This window comes from Bufo bufo, chromosome 4 (assembly GCF_905171765.1).
Source record: "Bufo bufo chromosome 4, aBufBuf1.1, whole genome shotgun sequence".
NCBI classification, from domain to species: Eukaryota; Metazoa; Chordata; class Amphibia; order Anura; family Bufonidae; genus Bufo; species Bufo bufo.
Genome location: NC_053392.1, coordinates 12,136,410 through 12,149,321, shown reverse-complemented (window position 1 = coordinate 12,149,321; position 12,912 = coordinate 12,136,410). Strand labels below are relative to the sequence as shown.

Genomic DNA, 12,912 nt, shown 5'->3' with positions numbered 1-12,912 from the left:
CTTTTTCTGTCCTCCGCTCCTATTTTTCATCATGTCTATGGCACCATTTATTTATTGGCTTTACTCATGTCATTTTTAATCATGCTTTAATAAATAATATATTTTGGTATAATGAGCTCCTTTTCCTTTTTTCTGTTATACAGTAATTGTAATGAAGTTTTGGCTCAATTTAATATGAAATATTTAATAAATGTAATAAAAAAAAATTAAGTGTTTCCTAAGACAGGAGAGAATCGGCCAGTCTTCTGTTCATTCGACGATGTGATTGCGATGGAGAAAGCATTCCAAAAAAAATATTTCTCTCCACCTGGAGACGAATCCTGTCAAGATTGATGTAAGTGCGGTATTGACTGCTCATCGAGCCAGATACTTCTGGAGGAACCTGCCTGGCATGAACAGGCCTCTAGTATCTACAGACAATGAGAAGACAAAGCTTCAAGATTGCTTGGAGCCCTGAAGAGTTGCGAAGTTCATCAAGATTTAAGCCATAACTACCAGCCCAAGTTGATTGGGCCATAACTACCAACATCACAAGTTGATTGGGAAGGAGGACATCCTGTGGACGTCTCAGAAATGAACCGCTGCTTCCGACAGAAGCTCCTGGGAAGGTCATGGAGCGCCCCGATCATCCGGCATCTATTCTCCCCGCTGAAGGATTATTTTGAAAGTGTGTAGAAGCCACACGGGGCCCCCACGCTGCAGATCTATCATGGAGACACCGGATTTTATAATATTACATTATTATATAAGGGAAAAAAAATAAAAAATGAAGCCCCTTCGTCACCCGGCTCCCAAGTGCGATCAGCTACATCATCATCATCGAGTACTGTCTGCACGTCACTGATGTCTTCCTCAACCGTCTCTGAGTCAGGAGCCTGACTGCTCGCAACTCCAGCTCCCACGCCACTCTCCTCATCACTACTTACCCACCTAGTGGATGAAAGGACAGAGGCAGTTTGAGGACAGGTGAGGGCACAGGGCCTGCTCCCAGGCCATGACAACTAAGGGTTGTGTCTAATGAACCCACTGACTCTTGGCTGGGGGTGTCTGATGTCACTTGCGACAAAGTCGAAGATTGAGTCAAACATTCAAAAACCGCTGGGTTGCTGGTCACAACACAACCGCTAGCTGACACTGGGAGCTCAGGCCTCTCGAAGTGACCCCTGCTGCAGGGCCTGGCACTTCTCTGCCTGACATACTGTTAGATCAAATAATTTTTATTTCGCCACTAATACACAGCAAATGTGGCTGTAGAATATCTCACTGCACCGCTGAGCGGCAAATATATTTTCTATTTTTCTAATAAATGAGAAAAAATGGCTGTAATTTTCTCACTTCACCACACAATGGCTAATAAGCCCTTTTTCCCACTAATAAAAGCCCAAAACTGCTTTAGAACATGTAACTGCACCGCACAAGGGCAAATAAGACGTAGAAATATTTCCTGTAATAACCCCTGTTAATGGCGGTATCACACAGCACCTGCACCCTGATAAGACCGGTTTGCTGGAATTACAGAGCTGTATAATGGCAATGTGGATCCGCAGTCAGTGCAGCAAGGTGTAATAGGATTGTTCCTATTACCAGGCTGTAACCTCCCCGACTGAACCCTGTTCTACATAAACGCTGTGGATGATTCCTCCCTGTCCTTTCCCTGCACCTTGGATAATCTTTCCCTGCACTTATAAATATATTTTTTAGCACAATGATGATTTTCCTAGCACTGTCCCTAGCGCCTGCAGACACGTCTCTCCCTGCACTAAGTACGCTGGTGAATGGCAGAATCTAAGATGGCTGCGCTATTTATAGGGCTGTGACATCACAGGGCTGGCTGGCTGCTGATTGGCTGCATGCATGTCAGTATGGGTGATCCCGCCTTCCCAGACTTCCTTTCTCCATGTCCTCACACGTGCAGCCGCCATTTTAGGAAAATGCGATTCGTTACTACGAAACGCGAGGAAATTCGCATTCGGTGCGAATCGAATTGTTCCTCAAATTCATAACGAATTTCACTTCGTCATCTTCGATTCGCTCATCTCTAATCCCTTTACCTGTGCCTTCCTAATCTGTAAAACATCCATACAATGCGGACCACATCCAGCACTGCCCAGCGGACTACTTCTTCCTGCAGTGTCCACATACCGGCACAATAACCTTCATCTGACTCTTCCTCCTCCGATCAGCGTACGGCCGAAAGGACACATTAACCCCTGCAGCTGACACAGAAATAACCCTTTGTAGTCGAGGGATTCTTTCATTCAAATTCAAAGTTCTTCTAACTCCCCCTGAAATAACTGAAGTCGGGGTTCTAATGTATCTCTACGAACAGATGTCCTTCTATAATCCTGGTGTCCTAGATCAGTGGTCGGCCACTCGCGAGCCACAAGCGGCCTGTGTGGCGGCGCTGCTAAGTTTTCTAACTCCGCTAGTGTCACTACGCTAAGCTCAGCTGCGCATGGAGTCCTGGGTGGCACGCGGTCCGGACTAATATGGAAAGGAGGGGGCCCCCGCCGGCGGCTGCTCTGAGCTCCGCTCTGCCTGCCTCTTTAAGAGACTCGACGAGCAGTGGCTGTGAGTGAGCGTGCCGCGTCTGTCCGACGTTGTCACAGCTCCGCCCCCAGAGAAGAAGAACCAGCGGCAGCCAGCCACCGCCCACAGACTCTGCCAGGGAAGGCCCGCGGCCCACCGCCCACACACAGAAGACTTCTGAGACTGTGACAGGAGGCAGCCAAGTTCCAACAGTTACTGGTAGGTACTGTAGGTTGGTTAATTATAACAACTTAGTTACTGGATCCCATTCCCACCATCTCACCCGTCCCAGTAGTGCCAGCCAGTGTACTGTAACTAGCCCGCCCTGGTTCTGTTTGGACTGGAGGAATGTGCATTGGGGGGTGGGGGGGGGTCATGAGAGAGATGTCTGTGCATGTGCTGGCACTGGCACTGCTGGAGAAATGTGCCATGGGGCCGCGGCCGCCCTGGTTCTGTTTGGACTGGACTGGAGAAATGTGCATTGGGGGGGGGGGGGCCCTTATTGTTTTTCGCCACAGGGCCCCATTTCACCTAGAACCGGCCCTGCCTGTGGAACGCATTTGCATTCCGCAAAGCTGTAGAAATGTGTAGAAAAGACCTGTGATGATGTCACTGTCATGTAACATAGTCAGGGATCTCAAGTCTCCCGAAGGTTCAGGGAGTCTCCCGCTATTAGATAGCGGCTCCTGTACATCTCATATCACCCATATTTCCTCCCACTATTATCATCACACAAAAAGCCGGAGTAATGGAGGGTGTACACACCTCCTTCCAAACGTCGGGAACATGCTGCGTCACAACAGGAAGTGACGAGGGTAGTGAAAAAAAATTTGGCTCTTAAAAGAGATTTCAATCGCGGTTTTGTTGATATTTGGCTCAGTTGACTAAAAAGTTTGCCCACCACTGTCCTAGATCATATGATGATACTACATACACAGCTACGGGGACAGAAATAAAGTCCTGCATGTGGAAATTGCTAACACGGATGTCAACTGTGCATAACTAAGCAGAACGGAACCTTTAAATACAGAATCAGTTTTTTCTTTATTTTTCTGTTCTAACGGATCAGAAGAATGGAAAACTAAATAGTGATGAGAACCCGGCCGAACTATGCAGACATCCCAACCTGCAGAAACTCATTTCAGGGAGGTTTTCTTTTTTTTTCTTTCACAAACTTTTTATTACATTTCCCAGACATCTGCAGCATCTGCACACTGTGCTCTATGGTGTGGAGGACGGGGCTCATTACCCTGCCCTAAATTATCATATTTATGTATATGATTAAAGGGATTCTGTCCCCACCTATAAGCCCTGTGAGCTAAACATCTGCTCATGTCCAGGGTGGCAGCATTCTGATTTCTAAGGTGGCCTTATAGAAGCTATTTGTGGCTTTATTCTGCGGAAAAACAGGTTTTACTAACCTGTCAATCACTGAATTAAGGTGCCCAAGCAGGGGAGGTCTGTGGATGCATGGTGCCTGGCCGCACGCATCGCCGTTCGTGCCCAGCACCGCCTCTCCCTCCCCCTCCTCCCGCTTTGAGATCCCGCGCGTGCGCACAGGCTCAGCCTGATGCGCCGTTGCGGACTGCTGGCATCGGCTTCTTCTTGCACTGTGCGCACGCGCCGAGAAGGGGACACTGCTACAGGTTGCCGGAAAGGTTTACTGCGAGTAAACTAGAGATGGGAAGGTCGGATCTTTGACATGAATCGGTTCATTTGAATCAGTTCATTCAAATGAACCGATTCATGAATCGAATCTTCGGTTCATTCGCTGAGCTGACAAGAAGCAGGTGAACCGAAGCTTAGGTTGCGCAATGCGCATGCGCGGATGCTTGGATTCACTCGCTGAGTCGGCTCTTGGTCTGAGTCAGGAAGTTTATTCTTTGAAACCCTGTGTGTAATTATCTACCCCACTGTAGGGAAAAACAAGCATCCAGGGGGGTGAATTTAACACTGGGGTAAATAATATAATTAAAATGGAGGGTTAAATGTGTAAATGTATTTAAAAAAATCCATCTCTCTCAATAGTTCTATAGCTACTGAATGAGACAGAAGAAGGGATGCCTTTAACATATAGATCTCCTTGAGAAGCCAATTTGACCCTAAAGGGTTAATTCAACCTGTAATGTAAACTCTGTCCTGTCACTTCTCTTATCTCTCTGCTCTGCTATCAGTAAACCTTTCCGGGATATATTGTTTCACATGTGTCAGGGAGCCGCTATCTAATAGCGGGAGACTCCCTGAACCTCCGGGAGACCTGAGATCCCTGACTATGTTACATGACAGTGACATCATCACAGGTCTTTCACCACCACTTATACTTTCCACTGCTTAGCTCCGCCCCTCCTGATCACATGACGGTGACATCATCCCAGGTCCTTTCCTAATCCTACCACTTCTCTCCACTGCTGAGCTCCGCCCCCTTCACTGATCACATGACAGTGACATCACCCCAGGTCCTTTCCTACCATTTCTCTCCACTGCTGAGCTCCGCCCCTCCTGATTACATGACAGTGACATCATCCCAGTTCCTTCTCTACCACTTAGCTCCGCCCCCTCCTGATCACATGACAGTGACATCACCACAGGTCCTTCTCTACCACTTCTCCCCACCACTGAGCTCCGCCCCTCCTGATCACATGACAGTGACATCATCCCAGGTCCTGCAGCTCTTGCAGTGCAGCAGATCCAGAGCAGGTCCTGGTCGGTAGTCACTGCTGTGGTGTCTGGAGCCTCTTCTTCTCTCTGGTATCAGCCATTTCTCCAGAATCCCCCTTTATCCCCGGTGCTGGGGGCTCTGAGAAGCGGGGTCTCTCCAGGAGCAGTAAGTGCGGTTCTGGGTCTCACTAATGCTCTTGTCCCTGGAGGATTTCCAGCCTCTCCTCTCCTCATAAAGGCGCCTGCAGTACTAGAAGCCTCCAGCTCCTCCAGGTCTCTCCTCTTCTCCTGAATGACCACCAAGGATGGACAGGAAGGAGATCAGCAGAAGAATATTAGACTTCACCTTGGAGATCATCTCCCTGCTGAGCGGAGAGGTAAACTTTTCTAGTTTTCTCTCCTCTTTATTGTATTCTGTAACAAGTCAGACATCGGGAAGGAGAATCCCTCATAGGAAGTGATAGGAAGAGTCCAGGGTCCTGGAGAACGGCCTCCAGACCTTCCAAGTGATGGAGAACCTGAAGATCAGCCACCAGTATGGTCAGTGATGTATCATGGAGACCAATAGTCATGTTGTAGGAGCCATGAGAAGGTAAGTAGGCACGTTGTACCCAGGAGGAGATGGCCGGAGTGTGGCCTGGAGGGAGGATTTCTACCACTAGTCTGACATCTAGATGATACTGGAATATAACAAGGAGGCCTCCACTACGTCTAGAGGAAAGAAGGTTTCTCCACCAACATAGAAGAGGAGTCTTTACTGTAAGAGCAGTGAGACTATGGAGCTCTCTGCCAGAGGAAGGAGTCATGGGGGATTCTCTAGAAGAGTCCAGAAGGGGCCTGGAGGTCTGGAGGGTAATAATATTCCAGCTTCTAGTGACTAGATTACTGGAGATGGGGCCATGATCCAGGGAGGGATTCTGAGTGTAGGTCTGGAGTCAGGAAGGAATTTCTTTCCCTAAGTGTCTCTCTCCATCCACAGGATTACACCATAGTGAAGAAGACATCGGGGGGGACTCCCATCATCCATGAGTCTGGAGGGTGGAGCAGGACCCCCATCACAGAGCCTCCCCCCCTGATACATGAGCAGAAGATCCTAGAACTCACCCACAAGATGATGGAGCTGCTGACTGGAGAGGTGACACTGCTGGGAATGCTGGGAAATTCTCCAGTAACAGCACTGGAGGGGTCTGTGTGATGATGGTGTCATTGTGTTGTCAGGTTCCTGTAAGGTGTCAGGATGTGGCAGTCTATTTCTCCATGGAGGAGTGGGAGTACATAGAAGGACACCAGGATCTGTACAAGGAGGCCATGAAGGAGGCTCCCCGACCTCTGACATCACCAGGTAAGAGGAGATTGTCCTGGTTATAAAAGTGTAAAGATCACATAGATACTACTCCCATCATCTCATCATCACATGTAATAATCTCTCCTGTCCCTGTGTGTTTCCTACAGATGGACTCATAGAAAGAAATCCCCCCGAGAGATGTCCCCGTCCTCTGTATTCCCAGGACTGTCCAGAGGAGAAGCTCCCAGAGAACCCTCAGGTAGATGGAGCTGAGCCCTATACACAACTATATAGGGGGGTCCTGCAGTCATAGAGGGGTCATAGATTGTGGGGGTCTCTTATGTGGACCTGTTAGATTTCCCACCTGTCTGCTGTATTGTCCTGAATTGTTACAGATGACAAATCAGGGGGAAGATGTGACTGATATTAAAGTGGAGGATGCAGAAGAGCAGATGATGGGCGATCCCCCGTGTAAGAGTGAGGTGGAGGAGGACATTCCAGTCCATGTGACCACAGGTATGGAATCATGAATGGAGGAAGGGAATTGGGAGGTTTCTTCAGGTGAGACTCCACCTTACAGCTGCAGTAAAGTAGCACTCCGGGCAGTGACCCCTGTGTTCTGTACAGTGCAGGAGAAATCTTCTCCCAGCTCTTCTCTCCATCCTCTTATGCTCCAGGCTGGACACCCGGCTTAGCATCAGGTTTTGGAGGCACGCCGGCTGCGATGAACGGCTGCAGTGATGCCCAGGGTCTGAGGAAACTCAGTTTAACCACCTTAAGGGGTTTTCCAGGCTCTTGATATTGATGGGTTATCCTCAGCATATGACATTATTATCTGATCGGTAAAGGTCTGATTGCCACTCCTTCACGGTCAGCTGTTCCTTGAAGGATCTAGCACCTTTAATGAATTAGGAAACACAGCGCCGTTCAAAGTGCAGTGGCCCTGCTGGGTTACTGCAGCTCAGCTGCCATTAAAGTTAGGGGCTCCTGTGCTGTAGTAACCTGGTACAGCCACAACCCTTACGGAGCTTTCTGTGAAGGTTCTCATTCATCTTGGTCATGGTATATCAGTAGTGATAGTTGTATTACTTTCATGGATTGACACTTTTTATCTATTGCTATTTTCTGAAAAATAAATAAAATAAATCTAAAAGAAATTACAACAAATAAGGGGATTGTCTATTCCTTTACAAGTGATGACCTGTCCTCAGGATAGACCTTCACTATCTGATTGGTGGGGATCCAACACCTTGTCCCCTGCTGATCAGCTGTTCTGCAGTAGCTCCGGTGCAGGAAGTCAGCGCTGGAACTACACTGCTCAGTCTGTGGACGAAGCCGGTTAATGCAGTGCTGCTTCCATTCATCTCAGTAGTAGCAGCACTACATGAACCAGCTCTGTCCAAAGCACAATGGATGGACCTAATCAGAGGTGTGTGGGACCCCTGACAATCAGATACTGGAGGCCCAGCTTGAGGATAGACTATTAATTATAAAGGAGTGGACAATCCCTGTAAGGTCTAAAATAGGCCGTTCACAAAGTGTTTAGGTTATTGTATTAAAATCATCTCCACTTGATATCTAAGGACCAACTGTGCTGGCAGAGGACAGGCCTGATTGTCAGAGAAGGGTGGGATTCTCAGATTTCTGAATGTTTTCAGGTCTGGGTTTATGTAATAGAAGTGATCGGTGAGTGTAGAGCAGAGTCCTGGACTTTATCACCCATCCATTATAATTATTAGTGATGAGCGGCAAGGGCAATATTCGAATTCGCGATATTTCGCGAATATTTGGGCGAATATTCGCCATATATTCGAAAATTCGCGAATTCAAGATCTCCAGGCATTATTTTCTTGATTGCGAAAATTCGCATAAAATTCGCATAAAATTTTCATGAACTGGTATTTAAAAAAATATAGAATATTCGCAATTACGAATATATTTAGCGATATTCTAAATATTCGCGAATTCTCGAAGTGGCGATATTCGCGATTAAAATTCGCAATTCGAATATTCGTGATCAACACTAATAATTATAAGGACACGACCACAAATGATTTTCTTTTAGTACAGTTTTTGATTCAGTATTTTGTGCCAAAGCCAAGAAAGGATTCATATAAATGGGAAATATAAAGGAAGGACTTGTACTTCTCCTTCCTTTTGACATAAAAACTACATCAAAAACTGCACTCAGCCTGATAGGAAGCTTATAGAATTGTCTTCTTTACTGTTTGGAAAGAAAACACAAAATCTCTTTTTAATCCTAACAGAAAATCCCAGTAAGAACTCTGAGGGAAACTTCATCTTATCACTAAATTATAAAGGACAAGATGAAGATATCGGGCAGTGCTCTTCAGGAGAAAACGTCATTACCTGTAATGTCCATCCAGGACTTCACAGACCAGATCTGTCATATAATGCTCCTAATCATAAAGAACCTTCTCCTGACCAATCACAGATTGTTATCACAAGTATCGGGCCCAAAGAGGTTACAAGTTTTCAGTGTGAGGAATGTGGAGAACAGTTTACAGACATCTCAGGTCTATTTGCACACAGAAGAAGTCACACAGGAGAGATGTCGTATTCATGTTCAGAATGTAGGATATGTTTTACAGATGAACCAATTTTTCTTAGACATCAGAGAAGTCACACAGGGGAGAAAAAATATTCGTGTTCAGAATGCGGCAAATGTTTTACAAAAAAGTCAAGTCTTGTTACACATCAGAGAATTCACACAGAGGAGAAACCAGTTTCACGGTCCGAATATGGGAAATGTTTTAGAAATAAATCAGATCTTGCTAAACATCAGAGAGTTCACACAGGAGAGAAGCTATATGTAAGTTCAGAGTGTGGGAAAGGTGTTACACAAAAGTCATATCTTGTTTCTCATGAGAAATATCACACAGGGGAGAAGCCATTTTTATGTTCAGAATGTGGGAAATATTTTGTCACTAAACAAAACCTCAAGGTTCATCAGAGAAGTCACACAGGAGAGAAACCGTATTCATGTTCAGAATGTGGAAAATGTTTTGCTACTAAATACAGCCTCAAGGTTCACCAGAGAAATCACACAAAAGAAAAAAAAACATTTATATGCTCCAAATGTGGTGACTGTTTTACAAAAAAGTCAGGTCTTGTTACACATGAGAAAGTTCACACAGGAGAGAAGCCATTTTGATTGTCTTCATGTGAAAAAGAAAAACCGAATTTGAAACTCATCTGAGAATTCACACATAGAGGAAACAAAATTCTTGTTTGGAATGTGGGAAGTGTTTACAGGCATTAAACAGCCTATAGGAGAGTATATTTTTCTGTGGAATTACCCTGGGTTTGCCAAAGAGCCAAATTATATTTCCCTGAGGTCAACAGTGACCAGGATCCATGGAGGAAAAGTATTGTGGATTTGAGGAAAAAAAAAGAAGAGCGTTGTTTACTGTCAGAGCAGTGAAGATGATTGTCCCCATGGACCTTGCTTCTCACCGTATTTATACCTCCGCCAGCACTGCAGGAGAATCCAGAGGGACACAGTGAGAAACGTAAGGACACCTCCTGTAGACTTTTATGTAACCTATGTGGACATATGGAATGGGTATTTGCTCTTCATTAATACAATATATCAAGATAAAGGTGATGGGGGGGGGGGAAATAAAAATTTCCTTCTCTTTGCCTCATTCACACTTTTGTATTCTGGTCAGTATCTTACACCAGTATTTGTAGGATATAACTAGGTGTAGCTCCCGAACATGGAAGACTTTCCATTATACTTTTCTCTGTTTTATTCCGTTCCCTGTTACGGCTTACAGATACTGATACAAGATACCGACCGAAATGCAAAAGTGTAAATGAGGCCTCACTGTCTATTGGTCTCTTACAGTGGAGCTTTTATTGCCTACTCTCCCATAGAGATCCTGCACAGCCAGTTATACATCTCATATCTTCCTTGGTGGTCTGTGGAGGTCTTCATTCATCTAGGTCATGATATATCCGTAGTAATAAATCGGAGCAACTGGACATGCAATTTTTTTCTCGAAGACTTTTCACTGGTCATGTGAATTGCTTTCTCAATTAGAATGGCTTGTACAAGAAATCTCCGGCAATATACACTGCCACTTACAATGCTGTCCTAACACCTCTCCTGATGCAGTACAATTACACCTAATAACATCAGTAATGCAAATGCAATCAACACCTTACCTCCATGGCTGAACCATAAATCACTAGTGTCGGAGATTTCTCATATAAGGTATTGTAATTTACAAAGACAGTCGGATGACTTGTGAAACACCAGTCCAGTTGCTCTGACTTAATACTACTGACATTCCTTGATGGGTTTCTCACAAAGAGAGGAAAATACAAGTTGCGCTCAGGGATCACCAAGTAAACCTGGAAATAACTTTATACACTCTGACACAAAAATAACACACCAAAAAGGAGTTGTTGGAATGAAGCTTTCTCTGTGTGAATGTAATGATGATAAATGTGAGTGATTATAATATTGGAATGGAAGTCCCATGGTCAATTGATGTCATCACTGTAAGTCAGCGTGTTCCAAGCACACGCACCAGGATTTTTAGCCTTAGGAAACCTACCAAATTATATATTGGTTGGCCTGATTAATATTTCATATTTGTGTTTGGTATGCCTGGGTTGGTAAAAATGTTGTGTAAACCTTGGTGGTCCCATTATCCTACTCAGGGACACCTACAAGATGTTTTGGCTCAAATTAGAATTATGCCATACAACCTTTCACATTTTGCATTCATATTGGCCAGCCTCCTGTCAATGACAAAAAGGAGGGTGAAGGAGGCTGTCTAAGTCTACTGTAAACCACACCTGGTTCAGATTCCTGGGGATACACCTAGTGTAAGTCTGGCCAACTTTCCACTGTTATCCCAGTGTAGATCCCTCACCGATCTAACTGGTATGCCATCCATTATTTCATCCTCATTCTATTTCCGTACTGTTTGATTATCAGTATGTCTCTTTTTGTCATCTTTTTGTAACTTTTAGCACTGTACCGTTATTATATTAAATCCTAAATTTTATAAGCTGTTCCTTGCTACTTTAAACGTACCTACACCCTCTAAGCAGTGGCGGATTATAATTGGGGCGTTCGGTCTGTAGCCCTGGGCCCGGCCTCGCTGGGGGGCCCAACGCCATCCCAAACGCCCACAAACTACGGCGAGTCACAGGAGCGCATAGTTCCCTGCCCAACCGCCGTCCACCGATCATCGCAATAGGCAATGGAAGCATATGCGATAGTAAAATCCTGGCGCAGGCGGGCGTGATGACGTTATCATGCTGCGCCTGTGCCCGGACGCAACACACTGGCATGTGTAAGTGCAGCGTGCCTGCCTACCATCTACGAGTGAGCACCGACTGGGACACAGGTTAGTATTATCTTTTATTTTATTTATTTTTTTGTGCCAACTTTGGGGGACATTACCGGGGGGCATAGGAGAATATTACTGAAGGGACAGTGAGGGCAAATTAGTAGTGTGGGGGACAATTAATACTGTAGGGGCAGTGTGGAGAAATGAATAGTGTGGGGGCAAATTACTTAATAAAGGGCAGTGTGGGGGAAAATTACTTAATGGATGGCGGTGTCTGGGCAAATTACTTAATGGATGGCATAGTCGGGGCAAATTACCTAATGGGGGCTTTTACTTTGTGGGGGGACTTACTACATGGGAGACAGTGTGGGGGAAATTACTATATGGAGCAGTGTGGGGGAATTACTATATGGGAGGCAGTGTGGGGGAAATTACTATATGGGGGCAGTGTGGGGGAAATTACTATATGGGGGAAGTGTGGGGGAAATTAATATATAGGGGCAGTGTGGGAGAAATTACTATATGGGGGAAGTGTGGGGGAAATTAATAGATAGGGGCAGTGTAGAGGCGTTACTATTAGGGGACAATATTTTTGGGGACACTATACAGGCATTGTTACCTGGAGCACAATATAGGGTGTTATTATCACTGGGGGCACTCTAGGGGACATTATAATTGCTGTAGACACTATACGGACCTTTGGGGTAATTTATCAAACTTTTGTAAAGTAGAACTGGGTTAGTTACCCATAGCAACAGATTCCACCTTTCATTTTTGACAGCTCCTTTGGAAAATGAAAGGTGGAATCTGATTGGTTGATATGGGCACCTAAGCCAGTTGTACTTTACACCAGTTTGATAAATGACCCCAATTATGAGAAATCTAACGTGTCTGTATCAAACTCTGTAGAGACGAGATGCGGCTGAAAGAATTAGTCATGGTGGTCTGGGTCAAACGGAGGAGAAGAGGAAAGAGAAGATCTGCATGACAGGAGATGTCACTGGATGTAACAGGTATGTGGTTCTGTATTCCCCTATATGTAGAGCGGGCTCAGTACTGTGACCTGCATCTCATCTTCTCCTCCAAGTCTTTATTATCATAATCATATGT

General features: G+C 45.4%; 1 protein-coding gene across 1 annotated transcript in view; it reads right to left on the bottom strand.

Annotated features, from left to right (window-relative positions):
* Positions 1 to 12,912, bottom strand: part of LOC120998306 (oocyte zinc finger protein XlCOF7.1-like) — a 1,981,422-nt gene that overhangs the window by 764,572 nt on the left and 1,203,938 nt on the right. The gene's annotated exons all lie outside the window — the stretch shown is intronic.